The sequence below is a fragment of the Manis pentadactyla genome, chromosome 1 (assembly GCF_030020395.1).
Source record: "Manis pentadactyla isolate mManPen7 chromosome 1, mManPen7.hap1, whole genome shotgun sequence".
Lineage (NCBI taxonomy): Eukaryota > Metazoa > Chordata > Mammalia > Pholidota > Manidae > Manis > Manis pentadactyla.
The window spans coordinates 108433883-108449139 of NC_080019.1; the positions used below are offsets into that span (position 1 = coordinate 108433883).

General features: G+C 40.8%; 1 long non-coding RNA gene across 2 annotated transcripts; it reads right to left on the reverse strand.

Annotated features, from left to right (window-relative positions):
* Positions 1–572: 572 nt before the first annotated feature.
* On the reverse strand, positions 573–15020 carry LOC118932920 (uncharacterized). 2 transcript variants are annotated; one of them, XR_008996991.1, is made up of 3 exons: positions 10432–15020; positions 7255–7321; positions 573–3305 (listed from the first exon to the last, which is right to left on the reverse strand). It is a non-coding gene; the product is annotated as an uncharacterized LOC118932920 (long non-coding RNA). The 2 variants fall into 2 exon arrangements; XR_005032950.2 differs by having other exon boundaries at positions 10020–15020.
* Between the last annotated feature and the right edge of the window lie 237 nt (positions 15021–15257).

Here is a 15257-nt window from a genome sequence, read left to right on the forward strand (position 1 = left end):
ATTCTTCATTCAGACATGTTGTTAACAGTGAAACAAGGAGAGGCTGCAGACCCGCGAACTGTCTAGTCCTTCTCTGGTTTCTTTGCATATCTTTTCCCTGTCTGTTCCATTGCTATGAGTCCTCCTGTGGAATAGGAGCTTTTGAGCCAGGAAGATTCTGGGACCTGTTGCATTTGCCCCATTAAGGACAGGATGGAGGAGAAGGCTTGAGATGAGGGCTTGAATTTGCTTCCTGCCCCTTACTTGGGCTCTTGGTTTGCTAATAAAGCATGCCACACTCCTGCCTACATATTATTTATTACCTCTTTATCCACTTGTACAAAGCAGGGGGCAGCAGACGTTTTCTGTTCAGGGCTAGATAATAAATGATTTAGACTTTGTGGGCCATGGGGTCTCTGTTGCAACTACTCAGCTCTGCCATTGTAGTGAAAGCAACCATAGGTGGTGCAAGGGAAACAAATAAATGGACGGGGGTGTTCAAATAAAACTTTATTTTTTTTGAACACTTGGTTTTTGAATTTCATGTCACTTTCATATGCCACAAATATTCTTGTTTTGATTCTTTCAACCATTTAAAAAATGAATAAACCATTTTAGGCTGTATAAAAACAGGCAGCAGACTGGATCTGGTCTGTGGCCTATAGAAATAAGGGAGGAATGGGGAAATGGGTTTTTCCATTAAATGTAGTCTGGTATTTCTCTGTAGACCCATGCATATGGAGCTCAACATGCAAAAATGTCTATAGGATTCTGGGAACACGGTGGTTTAAACATTCTTATCTGGAAACAGCCCCCAAACTATGTCTGGTATATAAAGATATTAAAGCCTGGTATAAGGCATGTTCCTTAAATCTCTAAATCAAATATAAATTGCTCTGAGCTCACCTGACTGGGGTAGAGTGAGATCTCTGCTCTTTGGGATTACATGAGAAACTGGATTTATTTGGTGCTCATGGTGCATGATGAAGCAGATGCCCATCACTAGTCCAGCGGGCTTTGTCTTTACTCTTACCCTTCCTGCTTGTCTCTGGTGTTGAGGCTGATCTCCCAGCAGTGCTCACAGACATCTGGGGGCCCCGCCACCTGCTGTGCTCTCAGAGAGCCCCCATCTACAGTCATACTGCAGTATGTGGAGTAAAGCATGCAAGATGGGCCTGTCTCTACACCATCCGTGAACTCCCCACCCACTGAAAAACTCAAACCCAAAGGGAAAGCCTTCCCATTCTCAGGCTCCGCGACTCTTTTCTCCACACTGCTATCTCTGGCTGCTTCAGCCTAATGAATTCCAAGCAATTTTCTCCATCTCTAAATCTCACCATCCCCTCCACATTCAGGAGTGGTCCCAGAGCAATTTCGCTTCTTGGGTGAAGCGTACAGAGACCAAAGTCGTTCAGAAGTACAAAGCTCTCCTCTGGAGGACTGGGGCTGGAGTAGGAGGAATTAGGAAAAGGGAGATGTTCCTATCAGTTAGTTTCTTTCATAATAACACACCCTTTTGTTTCCTCCTACTGTGCCAGTCCCTGCAAGGAGGTGCTTCAGCTGCTTCCTGGCCGTCATGACTCTAACGTTCGGTAGAAGTTAATTTTTGCTGGAGGTAGAAATTAGGAAGGGATGAGTCTTGCAGAAACAGTGGATGTCTGCACGCTAATTGAAGAACCGCACTGGAATCCTCAGTCTTTTCAAGTGGAATCCATGTTTTTCTTACCCATTTTTCTCCAGGGTGTTATCTGCATATGTAAAGGTGGTTTCAGACCAAATGTTGAAGGGCCTTATACTAAGGAGTCTGGAGTATATTTTCTAAGCAGTGGAAAACTTCATACAGGAAAGCAGAACAAGTGGATTTTTTATTATGGGTAACTAACTCAGGCAGCAAAGTAGAGGATGGATTGAAAGAGGAGTCCGGAGGTGGGAGCCTGTTACTTGGCTCCTGCAACAGTTTATGCAGTTCTGGTTCAAATTCTTTATGCAAAGCTCTCCAGATTTTGATCTCATCAAGGGTAGGGAATGTAAGGTTCAATTTTTATTCCCTCCACCCCTACCCCACAGAGTAGCAAATATATTCTTTTTTACATATTTATTACATATTACTTTTGATGCTTAATAAATACTGATTGAATTAGATTGGCTCCAAATGCACTCTCAGAATAAAAATAATGAAAAGTAGAGAAACTCCATGTTCACGAGCTCTTCATTGTCTTTTCACTGTGCTTGCACAATTGGGGTAAAAGCAAGTTCTTTATTTTGATAGTGCAACCAATGACAGCTTTGGTAAACTCTTTTTCCCTCCCTCCTCCTATTAACACAAGAAACTAATTCTTAACTCTGTTTTATAATATATGTTCATGACAATAGAATATTGAAGGCACATTCTCAAGTCATAAATATTATAAACCATATTTTTATGTGGTATTGTGTAGCCACTGTCTTTTGCAACAATTTGGCATGGAATTATAAGTAGTGTGTGCTAAATTTTATAGGCTCTTTAATTTTTTTATCTCTTCATTTGCATGCATATATTTTATAATTATTCATTCTGGTAATAAACCCCACAGGATTTTAAATTGAACTGAAGTCCCAGATGCTTTAAAAGAATTTATGATGCATAATTGTACTGGTTTGCCTAAAAACAAACAATAATGCATGACTTAAATATTCTGCCCAGGGGAGGAGTCAAATTCTTCCTTAGAATTCTCTGGCTTCTATTGACTCATGAAAGATTCCAAACAAATTAAGTGAACATAAAAATGATGGAGCCAAGGAAAGAGTGAAGCAGTGACTTTCTGAAGGTTTCACTATCTAGAACCACATACATCTGTGTAGTGAAAATATTTGTGAGTTACCTATAGCGCTTACTCCCCAGCCAGAGAGGGGGAGTTTGTGTGTTGACATGAATGTTTATGGGAGGGGAAGGAGGAGAATTTTTCTTCCCTCAATGGGAACAACCTGTGTGCATCAAGGTAGGAGAAATAATTTATTACTTGGCAGAAAGTCTCAGAGCTTGAATTTTGTATCTATGGCTACATACAAATTATACCTAAATATAGCAGTTTATAAGGGCAATTACTTATCCTGTGGATCAGGAAACTGGGATCAGTTTAGCTGAGTGATTCTGGTCCAAGGTCTCTCAGGAGGCTGCATGCAAGCTGTTTGCAGGGCTGCAGTCTCATCTGAACAGTCACCTGGGGAGGATTCTTTTCTAGGCTCATTCATGCGGTTGCTGGCAGAGTTCAGTTCCTTCCTGGCTATTGGCTGGAGACATGAGTTCCTTACCACGTGAGCCTTTCTGGAGCCTACCTAATGGAGTCCTACAGAGGCACAGGAAAGATGAGTGAACAGGGAAAGTTGGTCAACATAAACATCAGAAAAGATTTAAAGGATTCATTTTTAAAAAATTATTTCCAATTCCCAACTACAGTTGAATTCTATGAATTCACTTTTTACCCCTTCCTTCACTATCTCCCTTTATGTACTTGAGCTAGTGGGTATCTGTTTCTTTTCTGAAAGAACATTGTCTAGAATTAAGCACACCGACTGAAGTTCATGCATGTTAGCTCAGAGTCAGAGAGAGGGGATCCTGTTGGTAATTGGTTAGAAAATGAATTGGCTGGCCATGGGTTACACATCTGCTTTAGAACTGGGCATGGCTGTTTTCTAGAAGGGACTATAAGAAGCCTATCAATGACAAGGCATTAGTCCATGATGTTCCCTGTAATAGATGGTGAGCATGCAGAAAGTGGTTAGCAGGCTACCCCTCTGCATTTAGGAGGGTAATGGTAGGAGATGCAAGAGTTTGAGAAGTTTGATGTAGAGGATCTAACAGGCTATTTGGCCAGGAATAACAAATCTAGGATGGAAAAATAGGAAGCTCCTTGTTTTGTGTCTGAAATAATGTATATTCTGTAAGTCAGTCTTTTCAGACTATGAGAGTGTTCTCATGACATGGCAGCTGTCATCCCCGAGAGAGAGAGAGAGAGAGAGAGAGAGAGAGAGAGAGAGAGGTCTAGGACAGAGAGAGGAAGAAAGAGAATTGTTGCATTCTTTGAATAACGTACTCTCTGAAATGATGTATCCTCACTTCTATCATATGCTACTGGTTATCCAGTCTAACCCAAGTACAATGAGGGAGAGGACAACACAAGCAGGTGGGGACCACTAGTAGCCACCTTGGTGGCTTCCTATCCAAGAGCAGGGCTTGGTAGGGGCAGTGATTCAGGACTGCCACCTGAAGGTGGCTTTGGAATTGTGGCTTTGTTTGATAAAGGCCAGAGCAGATGGGAAAGGGCTGAGGTGGTGTGAGTGCACTCAGCTGCCCTCCCTTCTCATTTTCTACCCAGTGTCACATCTCTACACCTTTTTCCCTGAGCTGCTCCTGGATAACTGCAGGATAATTAGCAGAGGAAGCACTTATTTAGGAGTCAGTAGTCATGTAATTTGGGTATAAGTGTGGTTTGACCTCTGAAAATTTGGAGGCAGAAGGTTGTATGATTAAATGAGTATAGACTTTGGAGTCTTAAGTTGAAGCAGGCCTTCAGCTCTTACTGGTTATGTGATCATAGACAAACATCGGGAGGCTGTTTCCTTTTATAGGAAATGGGGATAATGTTTTTACCTTTTAGGGTAGTTAAAAAAGATTAAAATAAAACATTATTCTCCTTGCTCCTTCCCCATATGGCCTTAAATTCTCAGTTCATCTCTCCGGATTGTGTCTCAATGGAAAAATGGCAGTAATGGGGAATTTTGCCCAGTGGAGTCTCTGATGCGCCCTCTGAGGGACCCAGGTTTGGTTGTGAGCTATTCCTTACTTTGTTATTCCTTACTTCATTAGGCTGAGACCGGACACATGATCAGACCTAGATTATGATGTGGATGGGGATGGGTGGACGCATGGTGAGGAGAAGGGCTGAGAGTTGGGCTTTTCCTTATGCATGGAAAATATTTTTGCACAGTACTTAAAGGGAACAAAGAAGGAAGTATGATTGATGGTTTGTATATTCTTTGTGTTGCAGAAATAATGAAGAGAAATGTCTAGGAAAAAAAATCTTGGGCAATAAAAAATGGTAAATCACTCATCTGAGAATGCATGAACTTCAGTCGGTGTGCTTAATTCTAGACAATGTTCTTTCAGAAAAGAAACAGATACCCACTAGCTCAAGTACATAAAGAGAGATAGTGAAGGAAGGGGTAAAAAGTGAACTCATAGAATTCAACTGTAGTTGGGAATTGGAAGTAATAAAAAAAAATGAATCCTTTAAATCTTCTCTTATGTTTATGTTGACCAACTTCCCCTGTTCACTCATCTTTCCTATGCCTCTGCAGGACTACATTAGCCCCAACTTCACACAGGCTATCTTCATGTTCTGTTAGCTCAGAGTCAGAGAGAGGGGACCCTGTTGGTAATTGGTTAGAAAATGAATTGGCTGGCCATGGGTTAGACATCCGCCCTAGAACTGGGCATGGCTGTTTTCTAGAAGGGACTATGAGAAGCCTATCAATGGCAAGACATTAGTCCATGATGTTCCTGTAATAGATGGTGAGCATGCAGAAAGTGGTTAGCAGGCTACTCCTTTACATTTAGGAGGGTAATGGTGGGAGATGCAAGAGTTTGAAAAGTTTGATGTAGAAGATCTAACAGACTATTTGCCCAGGAATAACAAATCTAGGATGGGAAAATAGGAAGTCCTTGTTTTGTGTATGAAATAATGTACATTCTATAAGTCAATCTTTTCAGACTATGAGAGTGCACAGAGCAGTAAAACTAGAAATAGTTGGGGACTGACGTAAGTTGTGGACGTCACCCTAAAAACCTCCAACAATGACTACTCTTTAAAATATTTCATGAAAGAAAAGATCTTTCCCACCATTCCCAATACAAAAGACTTACTCTTGGACTACAGGAGGTTCCTTAAATTGAATATGGTTAGCCTTATGAAAAATCAACTATATTGTCTTTATTTACTCCCTCACATGGCATGCAAGTTCTTGAAAATTTATCTTAGGCAACGCTAGGTGTGTTAGTACTCATTGACTGACTTGTGGAAACTGTTGCTGTGGCTTAAAGGGAGGCACATAGGTCATAGAAGTTTACAGAAGTCATCTAGTGGCAGTGCATTTCATCATTAATTCATTCATTCATTATTTTATTGAACAAATACATGGTGAACACCACTATGTGGTTCATAGATATTAAACAACTCATCTAAGAGTACTAGTTAATTTTAGAAAATTGCTCAATTGGGTAAAAAAAAGAAATCAATATTCTTTTTACTTACCCCCTTCTACCTTTCAAATTTCAATTTTTAAACATATAGAAGCAAAACTTTAAATTGGATTTTTCTGAGAAGGGGTCATAGCCAAATTAAGCCTGCAGGACACACACACACACACAAAGTGGTTGAATTTTCAATTGCTATTCAATTTGAAGAATTGCAGTGCCAGTGTACTAAAATGTAAGACTCAAATCATTTTGATTAAACTAAATCTTTAATTTAAAATTTCTTTCAATTTTTTTCTCCTTAGTAGATATTACTTTTATGAAGGCACATATATGGGAAACATTATTTCAAGGAAAACTGCTTATGTAGCTATATTTTTGTTCCAAATGATTTCCCTCCTCATTTTTCAAGGCATTGTATCACTTATGTGGTGTCTGGAATTTTTCTAATTCTTAAGATTCTGATCATGACCAAACTTCATTCAGGTGCTGCTTCTCTTCAAATAAAAAAGTTCGAATAAAACCTTTATCTTGGTTTGACAGAGAGAAAAAGTGAAGGGAGAAATGTCCCAATTCTCTCAGTTTCCATTAACTTTAAGCAGAAGCCTTGCCTGTGGAAAAGAAGATATTTTGATGGCAAAGAGACTGAGATGAAGTGGCTTTCACACCACCATGTAGGATGTCATTCACCGAATATCTAGATAACCTGATTTCCGGATCCACACAGAGGTATAGTCTCCACTCTGCGCTGTCAGTAGCAGGACTGATTTGCTCTGGGAACCTTTCCTACCTTACAGTTTAACTTACAGCGCAGTGATTTGCACTTTAATGGAGTTGCAAAGTCTGGGAACTTCATTTCTGTGCGTTCCATTCCCATTGCCTATAGCTTATATTTAATGTCTATTAGTATAGATGTTATTAATGACTTTCTGGGTCATTTCCCCCCTCTTCAATGCATTTCTGGGTTGAAGAATTATGTTTGGCTTTAAATTATGAAAAATTTAATAAATACAGGGAAGAACATAAATATAAGTAAAAATTACCAGAAATTGCATTTCCCAAAGAAAACCACTGTTGGCGTTCTGGCCGATGGCTTTGCTGGCAACACCCCTGCAAAAGAGAAAGGAAAAAAGATGCTCGTTAGAATAGCAGTGACTACAGAAGCTTCTATATTTTAGATGACTGGCATAATGCATCTCAGGGGAGATTTTTGTTTGTTTGTTTTCGTTTTTGTCTTTCACCTAGGCAGGCAGTAGTTCAGGAATAATTCTGAATCAGGATAATAGAATCCAAATAAGCCCCACATTTGAAAAACCAAATTTAAGACATGTCTAAAAAAAGTAGGTATTAGTTTCAGACAATTTGCAAGAAGTAAAAATCAGCACTCCTACAAGGAACAAAAAGGAAGAAAGAGTAATTCATTCAAATTGCAACATTGTGTCTATTTAGATAAAATATTCTACATGAGCTACCTCTGTTTATTGTCATGCCCATTCAGGCTATAACAATGTTACTGCTTTTTGGCTTTGTATGCTGATACACCATGTTTTTCATTGTGCTCAAGAATTGAGGAGGGAAAAAGGAGAGAGATTTAGTGAGCTATGACACAATTAAGATTTTATATTGTAATGTCTCTTTGGTTTGTTGTGTTTTGTCAAAGATGTGTCTGGTATCTATTATTTTTATTATTTCCAGCTGTCCTAATTATTTCTCTCATTTGATTTTAATTCAGCTTTCAAAGAGGAGCTGGTTTGCCAGGTGGTTATTATTTTTTTAAAACTCTTTCAGCTCTAATTAAAAAAGATGTCCAAAGACATTATTGCAGCATTTACTTATAACATGTTTATGATACCATTGAAGAGAAAAGTCATGTTCCTAATGCTGATTTCTATTGTTAGCGCTGCCACTTATGCCCAAGGAGAGAAAAACAGGGCACAACCTTTCAGTGTGTGTGCATTTATTCTTAAAAAAAAAATATTGGAAATAAAATGTTAAAGATAAATGTTGCATATGAATATACTTAAAAAGTAATTCTAACCAACAGTCAGTGCTTGCTAATACTTTGTTTTCATGAACAAGGTTTTCTTTGGGTTAGATTGTTAGTGAAAAAAAGGAACCAAAGACTGGATCTAGAGGCAAAGAAATAGGTGAGGCCAAGTTCCACTCCAAGGGGTTTCATGGGTCAGTTATTTATTTATCTTTGGAATGTGGAATAAATAAATGGTTATTCTTCATTATTAAGTAACAGGGCAATTAAAATCTATTTTGCAGGTTTCCTTTGTAAAACAAGACTCCCATCAACCTTCTCCCCAAACTCACTTCATTGGCAGAAGGCCCTGGGGGCCTCAGTCCTGCTGGGAGCCATCCTCCTCCCCCTGTGCCATGTGTGCGCCATGCCCATTCACCCACTGTCTTTCACTGACGTTCTTGGGCCACCCTGTCTCAGTCTAGATCGCTTCCACCTTTCTCTCCTCCAGGAGACTTCTGAAGCTGGGTGTGCAATGGTGGGTGAGCTCAATGAGGAGACACAAACGTTACACCTCTGAAAGTCAGAGCCTGGCCTCTCTCTGTGCATCCACCCATTTCACAGTGTAGTCAACAGTCTATGTGGCCCCACAAAGGGCGGACTGAGGGCCGCACCAGCGTGCTTCTGTTAACCTTACTCCATGTGTCTCAAATCTATGCTGAGCATTGAAAGAGCTGATAACATTCCTCAATGCTCTCCACCTGCCTTTCTTAATGTACACTTATTAAAGTGACTTAGCACGAGGGAGTCGTGGGATGGTGGAGGCCTCTGAGCCTTGGTGTCCTCTGTAGAGGGGGCTCCAATTGAGGGGGTGGATGCGAGGACTCTGTGTGTATGTGAAAGAGCCAGTTACAAAGTAGGCAGCAATAAATATGAATCTCCTTCTTCCCCCAGGTGAGTATTCCAAGCCCACATTATTTCTCAGAGGTGGGCCAGTGGAAGACAGGTGTGAAGCCTTCCCGAATGACATTGTGGTCACACAGCGCCCGCAAAGTTCGTCCCCGGGAAGCAAAATCATGGTTAAAGAGTAACTTGCAAAGGGAGCAGGTTCCTAGGAATGCTTGGACTAAAGGAGCCACTGCATCCTTTTTAAAAAGAACCCTAGGAATAGGATTATGGACATGACCTTTTCTTTCTCTTTGAGGAATAGGAGGATGGTTTCTGGAAGAAACAGTGCAAAACAGAAAAACTGTCCTGGACCCAGAACTGTGAGATGTATTTTAGAACTGGTCTAGATCCAACTTTCAATGTGTGCCCCTGACACAAAATGGATGCCACATTTGTTCCTTCTCCATGGACATGGCACAGCCACGGGCATCTGTGCTTCCAGCCAATGGCATCAAACTGTTGCCGGCTGCTCCCCGTGGGAGCGTGGCCAAAGCTGACCACTTCATTTGCTGCCTTTGCTCCATCATGACCAAGCACAGCTCCATCAGGACTAAGAACCCTGCCGCATGCCTTCCCTCAGTGAGCAACGAGCTAGTGACTGGGGACAAGGTCAGAGGTATGTGGTTTCCTGTTATTCTTTATCTAGATAATTTGGATCCTCTTTATACTGAACAGCCAAACTCCTTGAAAACCCAATGCCCTGGCTCCGTGGCTCACATCAAGTGAGAGCTTCTTTCCAGAATCTCCAGGTTCCTGGCACTGCCACCCAGGAAAGATTCTCAAAGAATGTTTTGATAGCCTAGATCAAAATGGTTGTCTAATCCTGAATTTACATAAAAAGATAATAATGCATTCCATTGGGATTACTAAAATAAATTTTAAAAGTGCACTTACTGATATTTTAGGCATCTGTATATGATAATGGTGCAGCGGCCTTTCTGAGTCAAGTGCAGTATAATGATCTGATAATCACTTGGAGCAGCTTTCCACCTCGGGCTCCTCACGCTTCTGTGCCCGCTTAACTCCTGCTCTTCTTCAGGTCTCAGTTCTGATGCCCTCTCCTTAGGGAGTGCTTCTCTGATCCCTGCACCAGGTTACTTCCCTTTGCAACACTTAATTCATATTAAAGTCTCATCTGTGTCAAAGCAGCAGCAAAGAGGCTCACACTTAAATCTTGGTTCTGTCTCTTACTTGCTTTATGAGGCTGGGCAATTTATTTAACTTCTCTCTGCCTCTGTTTTAGTCCATTTGGGCTGCTATAATGAAATATCACAGACTCGGTGGCTCACAAGCAGCAAACACTTACCCTTGTAGTTCTGGAGGCTGGAAGTACGAGCTCAGGATGTTGCCAGCATGCTGGGGTTCTGGTGAAAGCCCTTTTCCTGGTTGCAGACTGCCTACTTCTTGCTGTGTCCTTCCAGGGTGGAAGGAGTAAGGGACCTTTCTGGGGGGTCTCTTTAATCAGGGTATTGACCCCATTATGAGGTCTCTACCCCCAGGACCTAATCACCTTCCAAAGGCCCCACCTCTTATTACCATCACATTGGGGGTTAGGATTTCAACATACGAATTTTGGGGAGCCACAAACTTTCAGTCTATAGCAATAGACAATGTTTTATCTTGTCACTTTACTATGATGTTGATTCCCTACTACATGTCATTAAAGACCAAGCTCCCAGCCTTCCTCAAATCACAAATAGATAAAGGATGATATTAGTTTACATTAAAAAAGAGGTACACTTACCATTAGATATGATTTCCTTTTTTAAGAATTTGGCCGTATGACTATATGATGGCCTGAATTCTCACTGGACATTCTCTTTTTTCTACTCATACTAATGAGCAATATTTTAATTTTTGCCATGCTCTCTTCCTTATAATTTATTGTTTTGTTGGCCAAATTTTCTTCCCACACCTTTGGAAATGGACTTTACTATTAGCTGTTATCTTTTTCAGTTACTTTTCCAGGTCTTCTCAAATTTTCTACTTGTTTTCAATAGAATCGTGTCTGCCTTTTTTTTCCCACTTCCTGACTCCGATTACTCTTCTCAGAGCTCATGAGCCCCACAGACCATCTGCCGCCGCCTCCTATTTAAGCCATCTCAGATCTTTTATAGACTTCCAGCCTCAACATGTTCGTGTTGAATGGGACCTTAGGGAATTTTACAGATGAGAAAATTGAGCCTCAGAAAGGGACGTAATTTGCCCCGCATGGCAGGTCCGGTTAGGGGAGGGGCTGGGACCATATCTCCCGACTGGCTCCGCGTTGCCGCAGGAGACCACGCCCCCCATCGCTTTGCATTGATGTCACTCCACTTCTTAATTTTCTTTACACATTATAAACTCTCTTTTACTAGAGAACAGTAACATTTCCTTTCAGAAATCTTGCCAAGTTTGCCTGCTTTCTTCCTCTTCCTTTGCTTAGGGAATGTATTTAGGTCGTTTTCTGGTTCTCACTGGAGTTTGTAGACCTGAATTGTTTGTAAAGTCAGGCTAATATTCAGCTAGAAAACAAGCAAAGCATATTGTGCAATGCTCTGCTCAGATAGTTAGCAACGATGCCCCCATTCCCAGACTAGACAGAAACACTATCTTTTCTGAAATGAATTTTAGATAGTCTTTCCCTGAGCTATTTTCTCAGGGATTGCTTTGATAGTTACATGGAGAAGAAAAGGTACAATATTACTGATTTTTAGATAGAAGATGTTTTGAAAATCTGAAGCAGCATTATATCTTTTGGCAGGCCACTCCACACAACTGAAGTAAGTTTGCAATTAGAATTAACTAATTGAAATGTATAAGAAACTTTTATGACCTTTGTATCAGAGCATGTTACGGTGTAAAAGGTTAGACTGCCTTTTACAGAAGTTATGCTTTCAGCCTTGAACAGGGTTATTCATCCTCCCCCAAGGCCACATAGTAGCTGATTTAGAGGGGCATGTCACTGTCAGCTTGCTTACATGATGTGCCAAGAACACATTACATTTATTAATCAACTGAAAATAATCACTAATAACATGTCATTAAAAAAACAACAAAACATCAAGGATGTAAAGAAAAAGAGAACTTTATGTTCAAAACAAGACATGTATGGTACTAGTCAGAGACTGCAAAATTTATGTAGTAGCTGTTTTAAAAAACCACCTAAATGTCATGGCAGAAACACTATGTCACAGCAGAAACTAATATTTTCTCATGAAAAATGTGGCATCAACTATAAAGGCCCCCTGCTATTAGAGGCATTTGCCAATATTGTGGGTGTGTTCTTAAAAGCTAATTAAAAGCTTTTGGCCCTTAGATCACAATACTATGGTTTTGCTATAGCAAAGTGAGATGGGAAAACTTAAGTTGGCTGTACTATGCCACATGCCAAGGGGCACAATTCCAAGCTTTTCTATAATCCATTTGACACATACAATATTTATTACAGAGCAGTGGGATTTCAGTATTTCATCAATAGGCTGAGAGATTGAGAGATTTTTCTCAATTGAACAACTGGTTTACAATAATGGAACTCTACATCAGGTGTGAAGCAATCCAGTGGACCCTCCCTTTTTATAATTCCTGTTAGTGCAGTAAACCAGGGGCCAGAATTATGTGATGAACAGGGTGGAAAGAGCATGCCCTTATAATGGCTTCCAATAGTGGTGTAGCTTGTTGCTTGAGACTAAAAAGCAAACATTAAAAAAGCTACCTTTTGTCAGATTTCTTGTTCTTACATAGCCAGAATTTACATCTATGGGAAAAGAACACTAAGGCAGCTTAAAAGGGGGTGGCTCTGAGGCTTTCTTCTGGTAATTTTAACATTTTCTCCATATTACCTGAATAATTTGCACACAACAAGCTGCAGATGTTGCCTCCTGCAAATATGTTGATGTTATATATAAATTCAGTGATGCTCTGGTACCTGCAGGATCTCTTAGTAAGTAGGGGTAGTATTCAAAATATCTAACAACAAATAGGATCAAGATTCTGGCTAGTTCAACTGGACCCTGGCTGGGCTGCTTAACCTGCTGGCTGAATATAAGCCCTGTTGGAAGTGTCTTCTGTTGAGATATTTTGGGATTCGTGGGGGACTAATGGCTCAACTGGAACTCATGTGTCCTCATCTCTAGGCCCACTGACTTTGTGAAGATGCTCAGGTTTGCTCCAGAGTTGTATATTCATTCCTGTGTTTTTTAGTGTTATGGGTTAAAAAAGCCTGGACAGAATGGCATATTGTCAAGAGCTTTGGATTAAATGACCAAAACAAATCTGAATCGTATCCCAACTCTGCTACCTACCAAGAGCATTACCATGGATGAAAATTCCTTTTTGTTCCATCGCACATTGAGACTTAACACTCATGCCTGTTCATAAGTCACTAATAAGACCTTCCAACTCTCTGACTTGGGAAAGTGCATAGCCTTCTTCCAGGGGAAGTTTGCGGCCATTTTGCAGTGTCACCCCAGAGATGTGACTTTCTCCTACCTTCATGCAATTTGTATTTTGGTGGTTTAGTGCTAGTAAGTGAACAGTTTTGTCAGGTTGGGCATTTAGTGTTCTCTTCAGTCTTACAGTCTTCAATATCATGTCACATGAAATTAGCAGTTTCTCAAATGGAAAACACTGCATGTCTGGGCTTCTACACTATGTCCGAGAGAGAACTGTCACACAGGCAGGAAGTTCTGAAGCCAGTGTTCTGGAGTGAGTTACCTCCTCTGCGTGCTGGCAGTCTTATTCTGCAGATTGTGAAAGATGAGGAAGTAGGCTAATTTGTTCACTTTTTACATGTCTCTTGAACACATTTAGCACAGAATAATATGTGGCCTGGGTTTATCCATTACTATGAGAAGGGGTAAGCAAAAACTTCTATTAATGCCTCTAGCCCAGCTCCCTTGCTGGCCACCAGCACCCCCAATCCTGCCCCTTTCTACCACTGCATTTTACTGATGGTTAAAAGTGCCCATTTCCTAACAACTGTGGCAAGGAAGGAGCATTGTCCCTGCCTCCCTCACATGTGGTTAGGTAGACAGGGCTTGTTTGCCAAGTCCAAATCTTTGTGTGGGGCAAATTACTCCTTGCACTGATCATAAAATAAGCATCTGACATTTCCTGCAAATGCTCTATTTCTTCATACAGAATTAAGTTGCCAAAAACATTGTGTTTACAATCTAAATATTTGGATCATAAGCCAAAAGGGTGGGAGAGTCTGGCTTCCTCCACATTTTGCACAGTGATATGTCCAATAAATGTTAATTATGATAATAAATAATCAAAAAAGAACATGTTGGGGGTGGGGGAAGTGTGAGGAGACAGAAATGGCAAATTGCACTAGTTATGAGAATTATTTAAAGGAAAAAATGGAAAGATGCCTCCTGACTGTCCATCACACTGCAGGCATTTCCCTGGTTTTAGAACCCAGAGGCCTGGCTTCACTGGGACAGGGGGACAGCTGCAAAAACTGGTGTTGGGGCTCAGGCTGGAATGACAGCAGAAGGTGAGAGGCTTCCCAGAGGTCTCTGGGGCAGATTCCAATCCCAGAGCACTGTCTATGGAGTCTGAAAGCCTTGGGTTTGGATCCCTGCTCTATCAGTTCCAAGGGACTGCTCCCAGCCCATTTCCTCAGCAATAAAACAGGGCTCATAGAGGCTTCTGTCAGGGCTTTTATGAGTGTTAAATGAGATCATGCACAGAAAGCCCTTAGAATGATTCCTGGGCATAGTACATAGTCCAGAACTGTAACCTTGATGGTGATGATCGCTGCCATCTCCTGTCTTTAATTGACGGCTGCACCCGGCCTGCTCTGGGCCTACCTTCTGTCATGCCTTCCCTCCTGATGAGGGACGCCTGCTTCTTTCCTGGACCATAGGTCTCTTTTTCTGAGACAGCCTCAGTTTCAAATATTCTGATCCATTATCTGACAAATCAATAAAATAACTGAGAAATCTCAGTATTTGATAAATAGTAACTGAATGACTCAGAGCAGTAATACAGTCAAGTAAAAACATATGTGTCACAAAATTGAGTCACTCACTAAAGGAATTCAGGGACTAATGAGGACATGTGTGCACGCTAGCCCACATTCAATACAATTATATGTATGCGTGTGCTGTCTTTGGGTTGTACAGATGGGAAATATTATACTTACAA